Source organism: Rhipicephalus microplus, chromosome 7 (genome assembly GCF_043290135.1).
Source record: "Rhipicephalus microplus isolate Deutch F79 chromosome 7, USDA_Rmic, whole genome shotgun sequence".
Taxonomy (NCBI): Eukaryota; Metazoa; Arthropoda; class Arachnida; order Ixodida; family Ixodidae; genus Rhipicephalus; species Rhipicephalus microplus.
The window spans coordinates 110,076,005-110,102,089 of NC_134706.1; positions in this window are offsets into that span (position 1 = coordinate 110,076,005).

Consider the following 26,085-nt stretch of genomic DNA (forward strand, 5'->3'; position numbering starts at 1 on the left):
AGTGGACATGAAGGAGCCCTAATGGCGAAAATAAGAACGAAATAGACTTTATAATGACTGCACCCCCAGGAATTGTGCAGGATGTGGAAGTGGTTGGCAAGGTACGATACAGTGACCATAGAATGGTATGGTCTCGAATTCGCCTAGACTTGAAGAAGGAATGACAGAAACTGATACGCAAGAAGCCAATCAATGAGCTAGCACAGAGAGGGAAAGTACAGGAATTCAGAGTGTCACTGCAGAACAAGTACTCGGCTCTTAGTGAGGAAACCAACCTTAGCGTAGCGTAGATACAATGAATGATAACCTGACGAGTATCATTACGGAGTGTGCAGTGGAAGTTGGAGGCAGGGTAGTTAGACAGGACACTGGCAAGCGTTCCCAGGAAACGAAGAACCTAATTAAGAAGCATCAAATCATGAAAGTGTCAAGTACAACAAACAAAATAGAACTGGTAGAGCTTTTGAAGTTGATTAATAGACGTAAGGTATGCGATGTAAGAAGGTGTAACATGGAGGGAATTGAACACGCTCTGAAAAACCGAGGAAGCATCAAAGCAGTGAGGAGGAAACTTGGGATAGGCAAAAGTCGGATGTATGCACTAAGGGACAAAGAAGGCAAAATAACTACCAATATGGATAGGATAGTTAAAATAGCGGAGGAGTTTTACAGACATCTCTACAGTAGCGGAGACAACCACGACTTTAATACTATAAGAACTAGCAGTACCCAGATGAGACCCCACCAGTAATGATAGAAGAAGTCAGAAAAGCTTTGGAGAGCATGAAAAGAGGCAAAGCTGCTGGTGAGGATCAGGTAACATCAGATCTGCTGAAAGATGGAGGACAGATTGTGTTAGAAAAACTAGCCACCCTGTTTACGAGGTGTCTCCTCATAGGAAGAGTGCCATAGTCTTGGAAGAACGCTAACATCATCTTAATACATAAGAAAGGAGATGACAAGGACTTGAAGAATTACAGGCCGATCAGCTTGCTCTCTGTAGTATACAAGCTATTTACCAAGGTAATTGCTAACAGAGTAAAGAAAACATTAGAATTCAATCAACCAAATGAACAAGCAGGATTTCGAACAGGCTAGTCAACAATTGACCACATTCATACTATAAATCAGGTAATACAGAAATGCTTAGAATATAACCAACCACTATACAAAGCCTTCATAGACTACGAGAAGGCGTTTGATTCAGTAGAAATATCAGCCGTCATGCAGACACTGCGGAATCAGGGCGTAGATGAAGTATATATAAACATTCTGGAAGAAATATACAGGAGATCAATTGCTACCATAGTGCTTCCTAAAGAAAGCAACAGAATACCAATCAAGAAGGGTGTAAGGCAGGGGGACACAATCTCCCCAATGCTATTTACCGCGTGCTTACAAGAGGTTTTCAGAAGCCTAGAATGGGAACAGGTAGAGATAAGAGTTAATAGAGAATACCTTAGTAACCTGCGCTTCGACGATGACATTGCATTGCTGAGTAACTCAGGAGACGAATCGCAACTCATGATTACGGAGTTAGACAAGGAGAGCAGAAAGGTGGGTCTTAAAATTAATCTGTAGAAAACGAAAGTAATGTACAACAACCTCGGAAAGGAGCAGTGCTTCGGGATAGGTAATAGTGCACTTGAAGTTGTAAAAGACTAAGTCTACTTAGGGCAGGTAATACCCACAGAGCCGAACCACAAGATTGAAGTAACTAGAAGAATAAAAATGAGGTGGAGATATTCGGCAAGCACTCTCAACTTATGACAGGTAGATTGCCACCATCCCTCAAGAGGAATGCATATAACAGCTGTATCTTGCCGGTACTTAGCTACGGAGCAGAAACCTGGAGACTTACAAAGAGGGTTCAGCTTAAATTGAGGACGACGCCGCGAGCAATGGAACGACAAATGGTAGATGTAACCTTAAGAGACAAGACGAGAGCAGAGTGGTATAGGGGACAAACGGGGGTTATCATAGTTAAAATAAAGAAGAGAAAATTGACATGGGCTGGACATGTAGCACGTAGACAGGATAACCGCTGGTCATTAAGGGTAACTAACTGGTTTCCCAGAGAAGGAAAGCGGTTTAGGGGGAGACAGAAGGTTAGGTGGGCAGATGAGATTAAGAAGTTTGCGGGTGTAAATTGGCAGCAGCAAGCACAGGACCAAGTTAACTGGCGGTACATGGGAGAGGCCTTTGTCCTGCAGTGAACGTAGTCAGGCTGATGATGATGATGATGATGATGATGATGATGATGATATGAGACTCTTCATGGCCTCCGAGATAGCGAGCGCGTGGTGTCAATTTTGACTGCCATGCGACTCTTGCTTTAGATGAAAAATTTGTAAGTACCATTCGCGCACGCATGTGTGTGTGTGTGCGCGTCTGTGTGCAATGTGCGAGACATAGTGAAAAACGTGTCTCGACTAAATCAGGGTGCTTACGCACAGTTCATATTACAGGGCCATGTGACTATATCACAGTACAATATTTTGATGAGGTTGTTGTAAAAGTGCTGTTAATGAGATCGAAAACTTGTACAATTACTATGAATACGTCGCGCTTGCGTGCGCGCCCGTTTGTATGGATGTGTGTTGTTACGAAGATGCGACGCCAACACAGTCCCGAAGGCACCGCTGCTCCAGAACTCACCGCTGCCAATGTCACTGGTTGTTTGGTAGAGTGTGTTTCTCAGCTCGCGACTGCTTCTGTGCAGAGCTGATAGACGAGCGGACAAAACGACGGTGAGTTAAGGCAAGATTTATGTACAGCATAGAAATAGAGGTGTTACACATTCGGCACAAGGGCCGACAGCTTAGGGACTCAAAGAGCCGAGATGTCATCTCTCTGACGCATACGTCGGTTTCTCTCTGACGCATAGATCAGGTGGTGGCAACACACCGCTTCAATTTTTTTATAGGCACCGGGTGAACTTTTACGTCACCAACGTCCAATCAGAAGCGCCGCTGGCCGTATCGTAAGATTCTTTCAGTCAAGAACTGCCGCTGGGTTGCGTCATGATCCTCAATTTCGGAGACACTGCGCTGGGTTGCACCCAAAGACGAGTGATGTTGGCACACATTGCCTAAGACTCGCCAAACTGGATGGCGCCGCTTGCATGACGTCATTGAGATGATGAAGCCAGGTGGGCTCGTACGCTGGCCTTGACACAGATTGCCTTTGCAGAGGCAATGACGTTCCGTGTGTAATCCCAGGCGTAACAGCACCCCCGCCGCCAGACAATGCGCCGGAAAGATGAGCTGCGTCCACGTGGCTCGTATGTCGGGCGGGCTCGTTCGCCAGGTCCAGGTTTGCCTCCAGGGCCAGGGGGAGGATGTAGCTCCACGCTCAGTTCCGTGAACACATCCGATTCTTGAGTACGGATCCGAGCTCCACTGGCTTATCTCCACAACTTGTCGAGTAGCTTCGCTCGTCTCGTCTGACGATTTTTGGTCTCAGCACTTGTCGATGGTTCTGCAACTTGCCAAGAACGGTTCGACAACAGACAACACAAGATATTAGCAAGTTCCCTCGGTTACCCGACAGAACACCAAAGTATTGTACAACATATATCTAGCTACGTGTCTATCAGAATTTTGTTCCCTCTACATCAAGAGACACTCGTGAGACACAAGACTCTCAAATGAAAAGTCAAATTTTTACACGTACAACAACGTAATAATATAGAATACAACATAAAGTAGGCCCCTTGAGATCACTCTGGACGAGAGCGCACAGCTGAGGCCGTGATGAGGACAAAACTTTGCCCCGACTCGCCAGAAAAACACCCAAAGCTGGAGAATTTACTAACTAAAAAGCACGGCTCAATCAGTCTGCATTAGCGTTTAGCTCTCCTTTCTTGTAGGGAACGTCTAAATTGTGCTGTTGGAGTATCATGCTAGACCTAAATAACCTGCCACTTTTAGGCGACATGGTATTTAACCAGGTTATAGGACAGTGGTCTGTTTCGACCACAAACCTCGAACTGGAGGCTTAACAGGCTAGCTTATGAATAGCCCACACGAGGCAAGTGCATTCCTTTTTAGAGGTACTGTAAGCCTCTTCCTTGCAGCTATGTTTTCGACTTAAATATAAAACTGGCCTTTAATTACTAGCACTGTCTTTATGGCACAAAATAGCTCTAAAGTCCAGCATTTTATTGACCTCCTGTTTCATAATCTGCTTTTGCACAGGGGAACATCAATAGGGCTTGCAACGGATTTTCTCCTCACAAGTTAGCTCGATACCGTGTTCAATCACCGTCGCGTTTCCAGGATGGTCCGGAAACACTTCTTTAAACTTGAAAACAATCCTCCTCGAGTCTTACATCTGGACTTCCCTTAACCTAGGCTCCAGGTTACAAGCTCAAAGATTACATCAGATCCCTATTTGATTACACCTCTAGAAGTCAAAATTTCTGCTCACTCTTTCTCTGAAGCATTCAAAAGCATATTTACGACCGCTTGACGTTGAACGTGTGGTTTGAAAAGTTACTGTGCTAAAGTTTGTTGAGCAGCCTTTGTAAATTCACTTCATAATTGGTATCGGAAAGTTCGATATTACTTAGGCAGTCCCTTTCCAATGAACTTCAAGCTTGTTCCTTTCGGACAGCCACTACAGCCTTATTTGACTACCCACTTCAAAGGTGCGTTTCTTCACCGATTTGTCGTAGTGCCCCTTCGGCAACACTTGTGCAGCTTTCATGTGGCTTTCCACAAGATCTTTCGTTTTTCCAAACATCTGAAGGAGGTCTAGAACATACGCAACTACATTAGGGTCCTCATCAAATCTCTCCTAGGACTCGCGTAGCATTCGCAATGGTGTTCTCTAATTCCTGCCATACACAAGCTCTGCAGGACTAAAACCAGTGCTCTCATGAGGAGCTTATCTCATAGCGAACATAGCGAGAGGTATACACGCTTCCCTGTCGCATTTGTGCTCGTAGCAAAGAGCTCTCAGTATTCGTTTTAGAACGGAATGGATAAGCTCTACCGGATTAGAATGCGGGTTATGGATCAAGCTGCTCACAATTTTTATTCCACATTTATAGAAAAAAATAGACGTAGGGCAGCTGGGGAAGACAGTACCGTTGTCGCAGTGGATTTAAGAAGGAAATTTGACGCGTGCAAATATAGATAGCAGTGCATCCACGACATGATGGGAATTGAGCTCTTTGAGTGGTATTACTTCTGGTACGATCTTCATGTCGTCGGAACCGTCTTAAGCTCACAATTAGGGCAATAATTCATTGAGCCACAGAAGCAGCGATGATGTCGTGTATGCTTCGCTTTTGATTTCGACCCTATCGCCACCTGCTCGAGCGACGAAGAAAGCGTCGAAGAATGGGTGAACGCAGATGCCAACGCTATTTCTAACGACAAATGCACTTGTTTCTTTTGACGCTTTTCAAAAGCACCCGGACGCTTAGCTTGAAGGACGGAACAGTGCAAAAACACGGTCGGCACAGCGTCCGGCCACATCCTCGGCTTTTTCACTGGTATTCCGAACTCACCGAGAAGACGCTTGTCTACAATGTAGCTGTCTGCCGTGAAGTTTGTCGCACGCAAAACGGGTGCGTCCTTGCTTCGCACCTTTATCTCCCAAGCGTTGCGTTTGGCGGGCTTTTTAGGGAACTTCGAAAATGACGCAGTTCTCTCCCTGCTCTGTACGCCCTGGCATCCCACAGCGCAGCATGGGCGACGGGATGGCATTGTTTAAACCACTGAAAGTCATTCAGTTCCAGTGCCACGTTGAATAACGCTGAAACAACTCGATTGCAAGCGCAGCTGTCGATGAAACACGATCGCCCTTCGTACTGCACACCATGCAGTAGCTCGTGGAGCGAACGGTTCGTTAAGCCACGGCTAGTGAGTGCGCCAGTGTTGCCTGATTTCTACGCTGCTCGCTCGCTTATATAAAAAAATTAGCAGACCCGACGTACAGCGGCAATTGATGATATGCGAAGCACGATTGAGGAAGTATGATAGGTCACTTTAAAATCTGCACAACGTTAAGAGGCAGAGGTAAATATGCGTACATGACTTCCATGTCATGCTTATGTTTGGACATTTCATTCACCTTCATCCTTTACTAATGTCACCTGATACCAACTTTGGTATGTAAGGAGCTAGTGAAACGGCCACGAACGTGCTATAAGCATAGCTTGTAGTCATGTTTTACATAAAATCCGTATCTTGATTATCTATTTGGGCACGTCATTTACATTCATCGTCCATTCACGTCACGTAATGGCATATTTGATATAAGTGGAACTAGTGAAGCGGCCGCGAGAACACTATAAGCGTAGCATGTAGTCATGTTTTACATGAAACGCATATTAAGATTATCAGGTTTGGACGTATCATTTACCTTCGTTTCTATTCACTTCCCGTAATACCGAATCCCGTACATATGAAGCTAGCGCAACGGCAGCGAATGCGTCATGAAAGGCCCAATATACTCTGACGCAACGTTGATGCACGTGAAGGCTGGGTGCAGCGACGCCACGCGCGGCCAGCGCTACCCGCTTCCGCCGGTGCGGCTTGGTGGCAACCGGCGTGAAATGCGACATGCTGCATTTCGCGCCTACGACGTTACTAAGACATAGACAGCCCCACGTCTGCCTTTCTTCGTGACGGAGGGACACCAAGTGCGCTCAAACGCACACGTGTCAAAGCAACGCAGCGCGGCTCACGCATGCGAGTATATGGCATGCATATCCACAATGAAGGTCAGTGGACAGATCCTCTGATATATCAGATCCTCAGATCCTGTGATATCGTCGCCTGGCATGACGTCGCTGGCGTGACGCGATAAAACAAACGCCGGCGCGCACGCACGCTGGCTTACTTCGAAGTGTATTGGTGCCTTGAATGTAGCCTGTATTATTATTCTTACGTGACACGCATCTCAAGATTATCAAGTTCGTGCCAGTCACATACCTTCGTCATCCATTCATGAGACGTGATACCAAACTTTGGCATACGTGAAGGTAGCGAAACGACCGCGAACGTATCATGAGTGTGGGAGGTAGTCATTTTGTTACACTACACGCATGTCGTGATCATCATGTTGAAGGTGTCATTTATCTATGGCATCCATTCGCGCACGTAATACCGAATTTGGACACGTGAAGCTAGCAAAACGGCCGCGAGCGCATCATGTGCGTAGCATGTAGTCATGTTTTTACATGTAAACTGTTTTGACATGTAAACTCTTTTGCTACATACGTTGCAAAACTGGTAATGCCTTACCAGTTATGCAACCTATGTGAATGAAAACACCGCAAGAACAGCAAGACCATGATATGTAAAACATGAAATATGTGACATACATACCATGATTTTCATGTTATGACTAATCAGGTATGTTATACCATACCAAGTGTGGTATCGATACCATTATTCAAACGGCCAGGAGAGCTAAAAGTCGTAGGCAGCTAGATAGATAGATAGATAGATAGATAGATAGATAGATAGATAGATAGATAGATAGATAGATAGATAGATAGATAGATAGATAGATAGATAGATAGATAGATAGATAGATAGATAGATAGATAGATAGATAGATAGATAGATAGATACGCTCATAGTCGCCGAAGTTCGCCAAGAAATGCTTCGCATTTAATATTCGATTAGGAATTAATGGCACGACCGAATTCACTGAAATTTCGCCAGCTTGTTTATTACCGCAAAGGGACGAGCCCACATTACACGGATTATGGCCGAAAATTAGGTGTCTTGACCCCTTTAACTACACGTGCCGTAGGGTGTCTTCAATAAATTTGTTAAAGGTGGTTAAAGGATCGCAAGCCACAAGCCAGGTTTCCGGGATCTTCGAGTGACGAACCACGAAAAGTTAATGGGTCCCTGGGTAGCCAGACCAAGAAGGAGCAAGTGGTACAAAGGTTGTCATTGTCACTGTGGTCGAAGTCAGGGTCTTGGTCTGCTTTGTATCTTCAAGTAGAGGCCCGAACTCTGGCTGTAGGCTTTTATGCCTGTGGTTCGATTGCTGCTGGGGATGACGTCAATGTTTTTTTTTATCACTTGAGGTGGGTTCATGGGTTGGTGGCGGCGTCCACAACATGAAAGAAGCAGCACCATTAACAGATGGTACGTGGCTGTTGCGTGAACCCAGGCAGCAAGTGGCGTGTCCAAAATAAATCTATTTGGCTGAAAGTGTGGCCGGCAGACGAAAAATTAGACAGCAAGAGAGCCCACTGTATATTGAAAGCGGCCGTTGATAGCCTGACCCCTGGCAACGCGTGTAGGCATTTATGCACGCAGCGTCTAACATTCGAGTGTTATCGCTAATGGTCGCTAACTACTTATCTGGAATGCCCCCAGACATTTTGGCGGGTATTGTGCAAGAAAATACCTAGACGTGCAACGCGCCGGCAACATAAAACATAGCAAGGAGGGCGTGTGGCAATATTTTGAAAGAAGATACGAAAAGTCTTGCATTTCGTTGACACGCAAATGCATGAAGCTAACCCACACGCTAAAAACGCTAGAAAGAGGTTTCATTGGAGTGAAGAATCAGTTTTACAGCGATATGCTTCACCGCAGCCGTGGCCTAGTCAATAGGGTGCCTGTCTCGGCTGCGGCAGGTAGGTGGTTTGAATCCTGCCGCCAGACACCCACCGGTTGAAATGGGCAAGGCGTCCCCCTACCCAGCACCCGGTTGTTCATGGGGTGCATGTACGCCTGGGGAGGAAAATTGGGCATGTGCCATGCCCTACCGGACATCCGAATTCGATAATTAACCCTGCGGGGTGGTTTACTGTCGGCCGTGATCGTAGAAAAGCAGCTCGGGAGGCTGTGCCTGCTCGCTGTGGGCAGAATATTCCGAGAACGATCACTGGAGTACACTATATTGTCGTGGTAGAACGCGAATAAAACACAGATACGCCTTGGGACGACGAAAGGCAGCGTGTCCTGAACAGCTCAGTCACAAGATCGTCTTCTTCAACCTCGAGAGAAGCTAGAGGCCCACTACCTCGTGCCCACTAAATGCCCCATCATCGTTATCGTCCACATGTAGACACGCGTCAATATTGTTACGGGAAAGATTTATTCACCGAGAGCTGGTCTTGCTAACGGCTTAGAGAGCGCACAGTCAAGCAGGCCAACGGGAGAAGCTTCAGAGTCCAACCCACTACAACAACGTTGTCGTCTTCTTCATTTGGGTGCCAATTCAGCTGTGTCGGTGCGACAGTTCCATACACGAATCATCACCCCGGCCCGTAAAGCACCGTCTCGGTGCATGTTAAATGAGCGAGTCGGCGTTGTAGGGCTTGAGACGAGAAACGTGGACCACTTGCGTTCTGGGAGCAGCAGCTGATGAGTTTGTGGTAGCGACAATCTCGTAGGTCACAGGTGTGACCTGACGAATGACTCGGTAGGGCCCAGCGTATCGCGATAGGAGTTTCTCGCAGAGGCCAACACGTCGAGATGGGCGCCACAGGAGAACAAGAGATCCCGCAGAAAAAACGGCATCTCTATGTCGACGGTCATAAAGAGACTTCTGTGCTGTCTGCGACGACGATAACCGAGCACGCGCTACCGCACGTGCCGTGAGGGCACGGGTGATTGCATCCTGAGCGTACGAGGTGGAGGATGGGTGGTCTGATGAAAGCAGTGTGTCGAAGGGCAGTAAGGGATGACGTCCGTAGAGTAGATAAAAAGGGGAGTAGCCCGCTGTTTCATGACGCGACGAGTTATAGGCGAAGGTTACGAACGGAAGAGCTATGTCCCAATCAGTGTGGTCGGTAGATACGTACATGGAAAGCATGTCCGTCAATGTGCGGTTTAGTCGCTCCGTAAGGCCGTTAGTCTGAGGGTGGTAAGATGTGGTGAAGTTGTGACGGGTAGCACAAGATCGGAGTAGATCATCAACCACACGAGATAGAAAGTAGCGACCACGGTCTGTGAGCAGGTGAGTCGGAGCGCCGTGCTGGAGAATAATGTCGTACAGCAGGAAGTCGGCAACGTCGGTTGCACAGCTGGTTGGTAGCGCTCGAGTGATTGCGTACCGAGTGGCATAGTCTGTGGCCACTGCAACCCATTTATTTCCAGTTGTAGAAGTAGGAAAAGGGCCTAGCAAGTCCAACCCCACTCGATAAAATGGCTCGGCTGGAACTTCAATAGGTTGAAGTAGACCGGCAGGGGGAGTCGTAGGCTTCTTTTGGCGCTGGCAGAGGTCACAAGATGTGACGTAACGGCGAACAGAGCGGTACAGACCCTTCCAGAATACTCGTCGTCGAATGCGGTCGTAAGTTCTGGAGACTCCTAGATGTCCAGAAGTTGGAGCGTCGTGGAATTGTCGCAGAACATCCTTTCGCAGGTGATGCGGTACGACGAGTAAAAGTTCGGCGCCGTCGGGGTGTAAGTTGCGGCGGTACAAAACGTTGTCTTGAAGCAGGTATCTGTTAAGAGAAGGGTCAGCATAACGCGATTGAAGGCGGTCAATGATGGTGAGCAGCGATGGATCTTGGCGCTGTTCGTCAGCCACGTTCAGAAAGTCAGTGATGGCTAAAACGCAGGCATCGGATTCCAAATCAGTGGAGCTAGGTGGATCAACAGGGTGCCGGGATAAGCAGTCAGCATCGCTGTGCAGCTTTCCAGATTTGTAAACAACCGAGAACGTGTACTCCTGTAATCGAAGTGCCCATCGGCCGAGTCTTCCTGTAGGGTCCTTAAGCGTCGATAGCCAGCAAAGCGCATGATGGTCCGTGATGACTGCGAACGGACGTCCGTATAAGTACGGACGGAATTTCGCAATAGCCCAAACGAGGGCTAAGCATTCCCGCTCAGTGATGGAATAATTTTGTTCCGCTTGCGACAAAAGACGGCTAGCGTAGGCTATCACACGGTTGGTGCCATTCTGTATCTGAGCGAGTATAGCACCAATGCCATGGCCGCTTGCATCGGTGCGAAGCTCTGTTCGAGCCGCTGGATCAAAATGAGCCAACACAGGTGGTGATGTGAGGGCGGTAATTAGCGACGCGAAGGAATGTTCTTGGTCGCTTCCCCAAAAAAATGCCACATTCTTTTTGAGGAGATCCGTGAGGGGCCTAGCAATATGCGCGAAATTGAAGACAAAGCGGCGGAAGTATGAGCAGAGCCCAATAAAACTGCGAACTTCTTGTGTGGAACGCGGAACCGGGAATTCTCGGACTGCACGGACTTTGTCAGGGTCGGGTTGAACACCAGTGGCGTCAACAAGGTGGCCGAGTAGTTTAATCTGCCGACGTCCAAATGAGCATTTCGACGAATTGAGTTGGAGACCAGCGCAACGAAAAACGTCAAGAATTGCCGAGAGGCGAGACAGGTGGCTTTCGAAGGAGGGCGAGAAAACTATTACATCATCCAAATAGCAGAGGCAGGTCGACCATTTGAAACCGCGAAGAAGAGAGTCCATCATACGTTCAAAAGTAGCCGGGGCATTGCACAAACCAAAAGGCATGACCTTGAATTGGTAAAGGCCGTCGGGTGTGATGAATGCCGTCTTCTCGCGGTCACGGTCGTCGACCGAAATTTGCTAGTATCCGGATCGAAGGTCAAGGGACGAGAAATAGTTGGCGCCGTAGAGGCAGTCGAGCGCATCATCGATTCGAGGTAAAGGATAAACGTCCTTCTTGGTGATCCGATTCAGGTGGCGATAGTCGACGCAAAAACGCCAAGTGTTGTCCTTCTTTTTAACTAAGACCACAGGGGAGGCCCAAGGACTCGATGACGGCTCAATGACGTCTTTACTGAGTATTTTCTCGACCTCCGTCTGTATTACTTGGCGCTCAGCACGTGACACGCGATAAGGGCGTTTGTGAAGTGGACTGGCGTCGCCGGTGTCGATGCGGTGGGTTACGGCACTTGTGCGGCCCAGGGGACGGTCGTCAACGTCAAAGATATCCAGGTAAGAAAATAGAACACCCCGGAGCGCCGCAACTTGGGAAGGTAAGAGGTCACTGGATATCATTTTGTCGAGGAACGCCTTATTTTGCGACGTGATGACAGGTTTCGTCATGGTCTTGGTGTCAGGTGTGAAAGAACAAATCGAACATTCATCAAGGGTGGAAAGATCGGCTAAAGTGATGCCTTGGGGAAGCACTTGGGTCGACGTAGAGAAGTTCAGAACTGGAAGTAGCACCGTGTTGTTAGAAACAACCACTATAGTATGTGGTAGTGCGATGTGGTGCGTAAGAGTCAAATCAATGAGGGGAGCTACCAGATAGTCTCCATCAGGAACGGACGGGAAGGGCGACAGAGGAATGTACATAGCAGCCTGGGGCGGTAGCCGTAGAGACTCCACGGATCGTAGCCGAGTGCGACTTGGAGGAGTGAAATCGGAGCACAAAGGCAATTCGAGCCGTAAGATACCGGTAGAACAATCGATGAGGGCGGAGTGGGCGGTTAAGAAGTCAATTCCAAGGATGACGTCGTGTGGGCAAGCATCGAGGACTGCGAAGAGAACGGAAGTGTGGTGGCCAGCAACAGTAACGCGGGCAGTGCACATACCAAGCACCGATGTTCGACTTCCGTTGGCAACTCGAACAGTAGAGAACATAGCTGGTGTGAGAACCTTTTTCAGGCGAGATCGAAGTGTAGAACTCATAACAGATACTTGGGCACCAGTGTCAATTAGAGCAGTAACGGCGTGGCCATCAACGAACACCCGAAGTAAATTGCGTCTTGAATTTGTAGCCGGTTGAGGGTTTTCGTTCCGAGTCGTCAACGCAGCGCCACCTCTAGGAGCTGCACTCGTCAGTTTCCCGGGGAATGGGCAGAATAAGCCGGTGACGGAGAGCGGCGGCGTTGAGGGGAGCGTGACGGCCGACCCTGAGGTGACGGCGAGCGGCTGGACCAGTTTCTCTGGGCGACGACGTCAGCGTAGGATGGTTCGGAGCGTGGAAATGAACGGCGAGCTGAAGGGTCCAGAGTATGGTCATCCGGAAAACCGGGTTGCGAATAGTGTCCGCGGTCCTGACGGCGATCTACATTACGAAAGCTTGGCCGGAAATACGACCTGTTGCGGCAATGGCGGGAGATGTGCCCAACTCGAGAGCAAGAAAAGCAGATTGGTCGATCATCATGCGTGCGCCACTCAGATGGATTTCGGTAGCGTGGTGGAAACCGAGGAGCCGAAGCTGCCGCAGCGACAAGTGGAGCAGAGTGGTGGTCAGCGTTGTGGACGGGAGTGCTCATGGGCTGCGGCATAAGTCTGGCGGGCTGGGGAACCTGGACGCCCAGGTTAGCAAACTCCTGACGTACGACGGCTTGAATAAGCGAGACTGTTGCCCAGTTGTCTTGCGAAGGGGGCTGATAGGAAGCGGGTGCCATGGCTTCCAGCTCCTGGCGAACAATCCTTGCGATATTGGCAGGAGGGGCGAGTGAACGGGGCGCTGCAGAATCCTCGCAAGACGAAGTCGCAGCAGTGTTTGGTAATCTCGCGATTTGGTGGGTGATTCGCCTGCTTTTAGCTTGCTCAAATCGCCGGCATTCAGATATGATGGAGTCGACAGTGGTGCAGTTCTTGCACATTAGTATGTTGAAAGCATCATCAGCAATGCCTTTCAACACGTTGCTGATCTTGTCCGCCTCGGACATGTTTTTGTCCGTCTTCCGGCACAGTGCCAGTACGTCTTGGATGTACGTGACGTACGACTCCGTCGATGATTGAACACGCGACGCGAGTTCCTGCCTGGCTGCCATCTGACGAGCAACTGACCGACCGAACAAATCGCGAAGTTTTTGCTTGCATGTGTCCCAGCTGGTTAATTCTTCTTCATGCGTCTCATACCAGGCGCGTGCCGTACCACGTAGGTAGAATAGAATATTTGCCAGCATAAGCGTTTCGTCCCACCTGTAGTGCTTGCTGACGCGCTCGAATAATGCGAGCCATTCTTCGACGTCCGTGCTGTCCGTCCCGGAAAACGTGCCAGGGTCGAGAAGATGGGGGGGGGGAATCACAGGCGATGGAGCCGGCGCGGATGGCGAGGCCTGAGTGCCAGTTTCAGGCATCGTGGCTGGACAAAGCTGGCGTCCACTGCGGAGTTCCAGAGCCGGGTTGTGTGAAGACCCAGCACCTTCCACCAAAAGATGTTACGGGAAAGATTTATTCACCGAGAGCTGGTCTTGCTAACGGCTTAGAGAGCGCACAGTCAAGCAGGCCAACGGGAGAAGCTTCAGAGTCCAACCCACTACAACAACGTTGTCGTCTTCTTCATTTGGGTGCCAATTCAGCTGTGTCGGTGCGACAGTTCCATACACGTATCAATATCTTCACTGCACATGTCTCACTTGCATCGTACATCGGCATTGCCCAAGTCCTGTTCTTTTTTTTTGACCATTTTCAAATTCGGTGTCAGAATCTGAAAAGCACATAAAATAATGACATTTCTTGTCGTTCGCATTTTTTAAACAGCCTCATGCGTAGGCAATAACTTGTATGAGAACGAAAGTCACAGCTTTGCGACAAAGGTGAAAAAATGAATGCGACAGCAAAAAATTGGAAGCTCAGGCGCAGATGGGCAAGCATGTCGAAACGTGCCCCGCGTTTCCCACGCACAAATGATGCACGAAACGTACACACAGGTACAGATGAACATGACTGAGGGTTTCAGTTGCTACTTCGCTGTGTCTGAAAGGCACGCCCTTTTCGCAAACGAAGGCTGTGCAACGATTGCAGTGACCTTTGTGCGCTCGGTAACTGCAACGTAATCATTCCGGCGAAACTCAAGGGCAAGCCAAAAAGGCTTGGAATAACGAAAAATCTTGTGGAAAGCCACACGAAGGCTGCACAAGTGTTGTCGAAGGAGTACTACGAAAATCGGCCAAAAGCGCACTTTTGAAGTATAGGTATTCAGGTAATGCTGCTGCGGCGGTTCAAAAAGAACAAGCTCGAGGTTCATTAGGAAGGGCCCGCCAAAGTAAAATCAAAGCTTTCTGATACCAATTATGAAGTGAATTCAGGGAGGCGGCCGAACAAAATTTAGCACAGTAACTTGATGAGACTAAACGTTCAACGTCAGGTGATCGTAAATCTGCTTTTGAATGCTTCAGAGAAAGAAGGAGCAGAAAGTTTGAGTTATTGTGATGTAATCAAAAGGGGATCGGAGGTAATCTTGAAGCGGTTGAATCTAGCGCCTAGATTAAGTGAAGTCCAGAAGGAGGACCCGAGAAGGATTGTTTCTGAGTTTGAAGACGTGTTTTCAGACCGTCCCGGAAACACGACGGTGATTGAACATGATATGAAGCTAATTTTTCAGAAGCCAATCCGTAGCACGCCGTATCGTTGTTCCCCTGCGCAAAAGCAGATCCTAAAAGAGGAGATCGATTAAATGCTTGAGTTGGGAGTCTTAGTACCGGGCGAGAGTGACTATTCATCCCCTCTAATATTGGTTTAAGTGCCAGGAAAAGATTCGACGCCATGCTTCGAGTATCGGCGTCTTAACGCCATAACTCGAGACCAAACTTACGCGAAGCCAAACTTAGAGGAGAGGGTAGAAACTGTGTCCCAGTATAGCTATATTTTTACGTTAGACCTTGTGCGAAGGTATTGGGAAGTCCTCCTCACGGAGCGTGCTAGCCGCTATGACGCACTCGTTTCTCCATTTGGAACGTATCGTCCACTTAAGGTCAGGTTTGGATTGAAAAATGCGCCCTTTTGTTGTTCTGGCTTAATGGACCGCGTTCCTAAAGGCCTGGCGGAGATCGCCATGCCGTATCTTGACGATGTCGCCATCTTCTCAAACAACTGGAAAGAACATTGCGAACATTTACGCATCGTGCTGAACAGGTTGAAAGAAGCTGGTTTTACCGAGAAACCTAATAAATGTCACCTAGGGTGCCGTGAGGTGTCTTATTTGGGACAGGCTGGGGGGCCCTGGCTGGCGTAGACCTTCAGAAATGAAGGTAGCCGCCGTCGTGAACTATCCACGACCAAACCACAAAATCTGAGATGAGGGCATTTTTGGGCCTATCTGGATGCTATTAGCATTACGCGCAAGACTACGCTAGATTTACACGCCCTCTAACTGACGCACTTCGATGGTCCCAGCCGGTTAAAGTAGCGTGGGACTCAGAAAAGGAGAATGCGTTTTGCCAGCAGAAACAGGCCCTAAGCGAAAAGCCCGTTCTTATGGCACCCGATTTCTCTAAGAGATTTGTGATTCAATGTGACGCGATTGATCGCGGTTTTGGGAGCAATACATTGCCAGTTTTGTATTTAAGTCGAAACCCAAGCGGCAGGGAAGAGGCATACAGTACCTCTGAAAAGGAATGTGCCTGTCTCGTGTGGGTCGTTCAAAAGCTATCCTTTTATATATGCCAGTTTGAGGTTTGGGGTCGAAACGGACCAATGTCCTCCAACCTGGTTAAATAACATGTCGCCTAAAAGGGGCCGGTTTCTTAGGTTGAACATGATACTCCAACAGCACAACTTTGACGTTCGCTACAAAAAAGGAAAGCTAAATCCTAATGCAGACGATTTGAGCGGTGCGTTTTAGTTAGTACCTCCTCCTCCTTTCGGGTTCTCACTGGTGATTCGGGGCAAACTTTTCTCCCCATCACATCCCTAGCTGAGCGCGCTCTTGCAGTGTGATCTCAAGGTGCCATTTTTATGTTGTATTCTATCTCACTACGTTGCTGCACGTGTAAAAATTTGAGTTCTCGATTTAAGAGTCTTGTGCCCCACATGTGCCTCTTGATGTTGATGGAATGAAATTCTGATACACACGTAGCTAGGTATAGGTTGTGCTACACTTTGTCTGGTGTTCTCTCGAGTGACCGAGGGCACTTCCTTGTGTCGTGTGTTGTGTGTTGTCGAACCGTTCTTGACAAGTTGCAGAACCATCGGCAAGCGCTGAGACCAAAAATCGTCAGAAGAGACAAGCGACGCTGGCCGGCAAGTAGGGGCGACAAGCCAGTAAAGCTGGGATGCGTCCTTAAGAATAGGATGTGTTCACGGGACGCAGTCTGGAGGTTCATTCTCCCCATGGCCCTGGAGGCAAACCTGGAAGGACCTGGCGAACGAGCGCGCCCGACACCCGAGCAACGTGGAAGCAGCTCGTCTTTCCGGCCCATTGTCTGGCGGTGGGGGTGCTGTTACGCCTGCGAGTCCACACCGCGCGTCAATGTTCCCTGCAAAACAGACAACCTGGGTCAAGGCCAGCAGTCGAGCCCGCATGACGTGATCAACTCAATAACGTCATCAAGCGGCGGCGCCGGTCTGTCACGCAACGCACAGCGAGCTCCGTCAGCCCACGCGCCGGTTGAAGCTATCGGAACCTTCCAGTCTGGCGAGTCTTACGCAATGCGTGGGAACGTCCTTCGTCCTTGGCTGCAACCACGCGCAGCAGTTGGCGCCTTCGAGTCCGGTGAGTCTTACGCAATGCGTGGCAACATCCCTCGTCCTGAGGGCAATCACGTGCAGCGGCGGGTCCCATTGGAGGATTCCGAAATCACGGCCCGTGGCGCTTCTGGTTGGACATTTGGTTACTAAAAAAATCCGCCTGGTGCCTATAAAAAAGCCTTCGGGTGCGTCGCCAGTAGTAGACCTATGTGTCAGAGCAGTCTCTCGCCGGTTCGAGCTCTAAACGCAGTCGGCGCACCCGGTGTCCTTGGCAGCGGCGAGTTTCGTGGCGCCCATCGTAACCACGTCGGCGATGCGCCTCGTAACAGCGTGCGAGAGAAGACATCTCGGCTCTTCGAGTCCCTAAACTGTGGGCCCCAGTGCCGAATTTGTAACGCCTCTATTTCTTTGCTATACGTAAACTTTGCCTTCACTCACCGTCATCTCGTCCGCTGCGCAGAAGCAGTCGCAAGCTGAGTAACACGCGCTACCAAACGGCTGGTGACCGTGTCGGCGGAGTTCGGAGTTGTGGCGCCTTCGGGACCGTGTTGGCGTCGTCGTCGTCCTAACAACGTCGAAAAAAAAAACATGGCTGGTTGCTCTTTCCAGGAATTGGTACAACATGAAAGTCCATGGTGTCTTCAAGGAGGCAGTTGAGCGTTCATTTTGCAGTGTTTTGTCTCGAAGGAGAAAGAATGAGTTCTACAGCAACAAATTGCAAAGTCACCGGAAAAACGACAAGAAGCTCGAAACTTGCAGTGTGCGCCGCAAGGAGAAAAGGGAGCAGTACTTCGGGAAGAAATGAAAGTTTTACCGTCTACTCGCAAGGTGGCCCGAAAAGGAGGGTGAACGGTGACCAACCTGTGATGCAATGATGAACGCACATTTCGCTGTCGAGCAACTGCTGGTCCATGATCAGCTGGTAGAGTGTGCCAGCCTACGCTGGTCGAAAGGGGGATGTCGAGTTGTTGAGGGGACTTTTCTCGGCGAGTCGCCTCTGAGCATGGTCTGTCACGTTTGTGGGCGTCACTTGACCCGCCGTGAATAGCCCTGCTGGCCGAGTAGCTCTATCACGCTGCGCTCGTTGTTGTTCACGACGCCGACGAGCGAGAGTTCGACAGCCAGCCTAAAATATCACAGAGCGACGTGCACAAGAAGTCAGGGCAGCCACAATAGAATCTCAATGGGGACGCATTGCTCGATGTACAGAAGCTCATTTGTGACTCAAGCAGTGCTTGAGCAAGTTTTACAACGAGGTGAGGTTTTGATGCTTCGACGACTGAATCACTAAGTCTTTGCTCACGTTCGGTGGGAAGGCACTGGCGAATATGTAGTCGTCTGTCGAGTGCAAGGAGTAGACGTCGTAAGCTTCGTTAGACTAAAGAAAGATAGGAAATATGCATTCCTTAAAATTGGCGAGTAAAGAATTTCTCATGCAGTCTCAGTGTCGATTGGCGCTGACGAAGAAACACATGTGACTCTTGGCAGCACCCATGCATTTTAGGCGTTTGCTGCCCATAACGTGGAGTTGCAGGAAGTTCGCCGTTCAGGTTGGTTTTATCAAAGAGTACCTGACGTTTGAAATTCTGTGAAGTCTTCGAGATTTTACAGGTCAACAAAACAGGGTGACGTGTAATGATAACGTTATGGCCCCGCCATTGTGATCTACTGGCTAAAGTACTCGGCTGCTGACCCGCAGGTCACGGGATCAAATCCCGGCTGCGGCAGCTGCATTTCCGATGGGGCGGAATTGTTGTAGGCCCGTGTGCTCAGATTTGGTAGCACGTTTAGGAACCCCAGGTAGTCGAAGTTTCCGGAGCCCTCCACTACGGTGTCTCTCATAATCATATTGTGGTTTTTGGACGTTAGACCGTACAAATCAATCAATCAATGATAACGTTATATGTGTAATGATGATTGTAGTGGGTCATGCAAATCTCGGCACACACATTGTCAGTGCTAAGCACGAGACGCTCGGCCCGGACTGTCGCTGATTTTGATAGCTAGGCCTACGCTCCTACCTGGTCTCGGATAACAGTTTTGACTGTCTCCGTTCTATATTATAATTGGTGGAGTTTGCTGGGTCTCCTTGCAATCCTGGAGTTGCGAAGCCGGACTCTACCTGCTGTCATGACCACTGCATCTGCCACAAGCCCTCCTCCTATGGCTTCCCAGGCCATCGTGTGCTCCGGCGCGGTCCGTCAGCGGGATCCTCCCATATTCAGCGGCACTGACGACCACGACGTCGACGACTGGCTGGCTACTTATGAACTCGTGAGTGTCTTGAACAAATGGGACGAAGCCACGAGACGGGCCACTGTCGGCATTTACCTCAGTGGCATTGCCCACTTATGGCTTCGGAACCATGAGACCGACGTTCCCACCTGGACAGCATTCAAAGCAAAGTTCAGCGAAGTCTTTGGTCGTCCTTCTGTCCGCAAACTTCGTGCGGAGCAGCGCCTTCAGTCGAGATCTCAACTGCCTGGTGAGAACTTTACAAGTTATATAGAAGACGTCATTGACTTGTGCAAGCGCGTCGATGTGAACATGACAGAGGTGGACCGCATCAAGCATATTTTTAAGGGTATTGACGAGGACGCTTTCCAGATGCTCATTTCGAAAAGCCCTGCTACTGTCGCCCAAGTTACCGAGCTCTGCCAAAGCTATGATGAGCTCCGCCGGCAACGTCTCGTCACCCGCCGTGCTGTCCCACATCAGGAATCGATGTCCGGCTTAACTCCCTCGCAAGACCCCGTCCTCCTCTCGCAGATCAAAGATTTCGTGCGCGAAGAAGTTGCCCGCCAACTCTCGCTCATCTCTGGCCTACCGGAGCGCAGTGCACCGCTTAGCCCTACTCTACGGACTATTATACGAGATCAAGTGTCTGAGGTCCTTCCTCCACAGCTGGTGCCACCAGTCAATGCACCATTGACGTACGCCGAAGCAGCAGCAGGACCACGACCACAGACGTTCCAAGCGCCGCCTCCACAGCCTGCTCCTGTTTATGCCGCCCTGCCGCCACGACCTCCACTTCGCCGAGTCCCTAATCCATGGCGCACTGCCGACAACCGACCGATCTGCTTTTCGTGTGGTCTACCTGGGCACGTCGCACGTCTGTGCCGCCGCCGTCCACTCCACTCACGTGAAAACCTACGTCCATACGAAAACGATTACACGTACACTCAATACACCCCAGACCCCGAATTGTACGCTCCTCGTCCAAGCCACCGACCAGCTCCTGATCGCCGATCTCCTTCTCCACGTCGACGCTCGCCCTCCCCGATGCGCCGACGCCCCCCTACAATCGACGCGGAAAACTAAATGACGCAGTTCCCGAGGCAAGAACTGCGTCCTCGTCGCAAAGCACAAGCCCTCTTCGTTCGCCGCCGAATGTAATTAATGCCGTTCTTGAAGGTGTACCCGTACTTGCCCTTATTGATACTGGTGCCGCAATTTCTGTCATCGCCGAAAAAGTTTGCCGTTCAATTCGAAAAGTGACAACGCTTTACTTGGGTTCATGTCTTCATACTGCCACTGCACAGCCTGTGCAGCCTGTGGCCGCGTGTACTGCCAGACTTGTAATTCAAGGAGTGCCCTACACAGTCCAGTTCGTAGTACTCCCGCACTGTTCTCATGACATCATTTTAGGTTGGGATTTTCTCTCCCATCACCAAGCCGTCATTGATTGCGCCCGTGCCGAAGTCGCCTTTTGTCCCCTTGGTGATGCGCTACCAGTGCACGATCGCCCTTCCGACGCGAAGTTGGTCATTAGTGACGACACCCAAATCCCTCCACGCGCTACTGTCTTCGCACCTGTGTCGTGTTCCACCGTCGTCGACGCTACCGCATTCTTCACGCCTTCCGCTGCTTTCGTTCATCGCCACCTATCACCGCTCCCAACCGCTCTCGTTACTCTTCAAGGTGGTGCGACCAACGTGCCTGTGAAGAATCCGTTCCCATTCACGATTACGCTACTTCGAGGCGAATGTATTGGTTCGATAGAATCATTCGAAACCATCGCTACACTTGACGTTCCTGATGAATCATCGGAAGTCAGTGCCCTCTCCTGTAGTTCCGTGAATGACCCTCCCACTACCGACATTTTCAACCGTGTCATCGACGAAGGCCTAAACCTACAACAGAGGTGTGAGCTTTTGAGCCTCCTTGACGAGTTTCGACAATCTTTTGACAGTCACAGCGCTACTTTAGGTCGCACATCTACCGTATGCCACCAGATCGACACAGGTAATCACCCACCACTACGGCAGCGACCATACCGTGTTTCGCCAACTGAACGCCGTATCATCGATGAACAAGTAGGTGACATGCTAAAGCGAGGCGTCGTTCAACTGTCAAACAGTCCTTGGGCGTCGCCGGTTGTTTTAGTTAAAAAGAAGGATGGCAAGATACGCTTTTGCGTAGATTATCGTCGCCTAAACAAAATAACACGAAAAGATGTTTATCCTTTGCCTCGAATTGATGACGCCCTCGACTCTTTACAAGGCGCAGAGTTCTTTTCCTCCCTTGATCTACGCTCTGGGTACTGGCAAGTGCCCATGAATCCGGATGATAGGCCAAAAACTGCATTTGTTACACCAGACGGCTTATACGAATTTAACGTGATGCCATTCGGGCTATGCAATGCGCCGGCAACATTTGAGCGCATGATGGACACTATCCTACGAGGCCTCAAATGGAACACGTGTTTGTGCTAGTTAGACGATGTAGTGGTATTCTCACCCGATTTTCCCACGCACCTTCGTCGCTTGGAACAGGTTCTACGCTGCCTCTCTGCAGCCGGCCTCCAACTCAACTTGAAGAAGTGTCACTTTGGAGCGCGCAAGCTGACCATTCTCGGACACGTCGTGTCGAAGGATGGCGTTCTTCCTGACCCCGCTAAGCTACGTGCTGTTCGCGAGTTCCCGAGGCCCGCGTCTCTCAAGCAGCTGCGTAGTTTCATTGGCCTTTGCTCATACTTCCGCCGCTTCGTCCGAGATTTCGCCTCGATCATGGCGCCTCTGACAGACCTACTTCAGGGAGACCGCAATTTATCTGCGTGGTCTCCAGCTTGCGACAGTGCCTTTGCGAAGCTCCGTGAACTGCTTACAACACCACCCATACTGCGTCATTTCGATTCAAGCGCTCCCACAGAAATCCACACAGATGCTAGCGGTGTCGGTCTTGGCGCTGTACTCGCCCAACGAAAGCCTGGTTACCAAGAATATGTTGTTGCGTACGCGAGCCGCACTCTTACAAGAACAGAAGCAAATTATTCGGTAACTGAGAAAGAATGCCTAGCGATTATCTGGGCCATTACAAAATTTCGGCCTTATCTGTACGGCCGCCCTTTCGATGTTGTTACCGACCACCACGCGCTCTGCTGGTTATCCTCCCTCAAAGATCCCTCAGGACGCTTGGCACGATGGGCTTTACGGCTCCAAGAGTACGACATCCGCGTCATTTATCGCTCAGGCCAGAAGCACGCCGATGCCGACGCTCTTTCGCGTTCGCCTGTTTCTACTGATATTGCGAGTGTCTCCATCCAAGACAACTTCCTTCCACTATCAGGACCCATCAACATGGCTGCGGAGCAGCGCAAAGATTCGTGGATTGCGTCTCTGATGGATTACCTATCTGAAACACTCGCCCACCCGCCATCTCGAGCGCTACACCGACAAGCCTCTCACTTTGCCATCCGTGATGGAATATCTTATCGCCGCAACTACCACCCTGACGGTCGCAAATGGCTACTCGTCATACCCAGGCATCTCCGCGCCAGCATATGTGCTGCTTTCCATGCCGATCCGCAGTGTGCGCACGCCGGTTTGTTTAAAACCTACGCAAGGCTACGTTTTCGGTTTTATTGGCGCGGCATGTACACATTCGTTCAAAAGTACATTCGATCTTGCACAGAGTGCCAACGCCGCAAGCACGATCCTAGCCGTCTTACTGCACCAATGCAGCCGTTACCGTGCCCAGTGCGACCATTCGACCGGGTTGGAATAGACCTTTACGGTCCTCTACCATATACATCAGCTGGGAATCGCTGGATTATTGTAGCGATCGACCATCTCACGAGATATGCAGAAACGGCCGCTCTACCAGCCGCGACGGCACGTGACGTTGCGTCTTTCCTGCTGCAACGTTTTGTTCTGCGTCATGGCGCTCCACGTGAACTTTTGAGCGACTGAGGCCGCGTCTTTCTCGCGGATGTTATTCGAGAACTTCTTGCAGAATGCCATGTAATTCACCGCTGTACTACCGCATATCGCCCACAAACAAATGGCTTGACCGAGCGTTTCAACCGTACTCTTCGCGACATGCTTTCTATGTATGTCGCCTCCGACCACACCAACTGGGATCTCATCCTTCCTTACGTAACGTACGCTTACAACACGGCACCTCAAGCGACGACAGGCTTTTCTCCATTCTTTTTACTTTATGGTCGAGAACCATCGTCTCCAATTGACACCATTCTCCCCTACCGACCCGACGCATCCGAAGGCACACCACTTTCCGAAGCCGCGCGGTATGCGGAAGAATGTCGGCAATTAGCTCGCACCCTTACAACCCAAGAACAAGGGCTACAGAAATTTCGTCACGACGATGGACGGTCCAACTACCAATTTTCGCCCAACTATCTTGTTTGGCTGTGGGTGCCCCCCAGTGCTGCTCCTGGTACCTCTACAAAGTTTGTCAGCAGGTACCATGGACCTTATCGCGTCATAGAACAAACTTCCGCTGTTAACTACCTCATCGAACCCCTCACGGCCACTGTGGACATGCGTCGCCGAGGCCGCGAAATCGTACATGTGAATCGCCTCAAACCATATCACGAACCACTTGTCCTCACGACACCTTAGAACACTTACTTCGCATTATCTTCAGCGAGGGGGAAATATGTAATGATGATTGTAGTGGGTCATGCAAATCTCGGCACACACATTGTCAGTGCTAAGCACGAGACGCTCGGCCCGGACTGTCGCTGATTTTGATAGCTAGGCCTACGCTCCTACCTGGTCTCGGATAACAGTTTTGACTGTCTCCGTTCTATATTATATATGGTACATCGTCTCGTAGAGATAATTACTTGCGTCACTGACAGAGACGATGACGCTACCGCCATAGGTAGTCATGTTTTCCGTTTAGGGGCGCATCTCCGGAATAGAAAAAAGTTTATTCTCCTGCAGAAGATGTATTGTCACGGATTCGTGACGTTGACAACGACCGCAGTCAGCGTAGTTCAGAAGAAACACTTCTTTGGCGGGCCTTGTGGCCGGTAAACGCAAGGTATATCTACAGCGAGAAACTTTCGCTGTACACTGATACTGGTGAATTGAGTGTTGGCCGTCGATAAGTTGATTACTGCGGTGACACGTCATAATTTACACATCACGCACCGAACATTGCAGCATTGTCACTGCTGGTGGCGCAAGCTCTGGAGTAGTCTTTGCTGTTCGCGTCCTGCGTACAATCTTAACAGTACAATCTATTACAAACTCGAAGCATTCAAACACTAGGGTCTGAGATTCGAAACCTCCACCATGGGGCGTTGCACCACGTGCGTTTCGCCGCCCTTCTAGCAAAAACCGGTCGCTCGGTTCTCCGTTCCCGCCTTCTGCCTGCGCTGTCTCAGCTCATTTACGCCCGCTGCACGCACTGTTATCTGGTCGCGCTTTGAGTTGCTGTATATGCTACCTTTAGGTAGCAGAGTTGCGCCACTGTTTTTTGGGTGCCGCTCGCTCCGCCTACAGGAGTTCAGCGCCCCTATTCGCCGTGCGCCATCACGTGGTCATAAGTGGTTCAAATGCGCTGCGGAAAAGCCAACGCTACAATGATTCCGGGCAGATCAAATGTGGTTGACATCGGCTGTTGTTTCACATCAGCTGTCGCGAGCCGCGATTGTAATACGAGTGAAATACAGAACCGTGCGTAATATGGGCGTTGCATGGGTACTCTTGATCGCTGTTCAGCCCAATTAAGTTGAAGGCGATACAACTACACCTGGCTCCCTCACACAGTTAACGAATGGGTCCAACATGATGAAAAAATTTAATCCCTAACTGGTTAGATTACGTTCAAAAGTGCAAAAGTAATTTCATATTTGTAAATGGGAAAAACAGGGGAAAAGGGGAAGCTAGTGTAACCAATCATAAATATGTATTTCACTGGTTGAACCAGCTACGCACTTTGATTTTTAATTACATACCAAGAACGTAAGCATCAAATCAAGGCTTCTAGGTGTGACCGGAGCAACCGAGTTCCACTCATACATTTAAAACTTTTAAAGAAAGCGAAAAAATAAATAAAGCAACGCTAGTACCATAATTCCTCAATATTAAGAGACCATGTAGCTCTCTGAAGCGCGAGCATTGCTCCTACACGGGTAGTGAGTGGCTTTCCCGCAAGACATTTGAACCCAAAAGGGCGTACCTTGGCGGTACTCTGCTACCTAAAGGTAGCATATATAGTAACTCCAGTCGGGCTCTACGTGCAGCGCCACCTGTGACTTGGTCTGAAGGTTTAAAAAGATCAGAAAGACGTTTCACGGTGTGAATCTTATCAGAACCAAGAGCGATTCATTGACATCCTTTGGGAGCCCGGTTAAATGGGAAAGCCGTCCCCCGACCCGGCACTCGGTTGTGCACGGGGTGTACCTTGCCTGAAGAGGGGTAATCTGTGCTTCGCTCAATGCACTCTTCATATTCGAACGGTAACCCTTCGGGG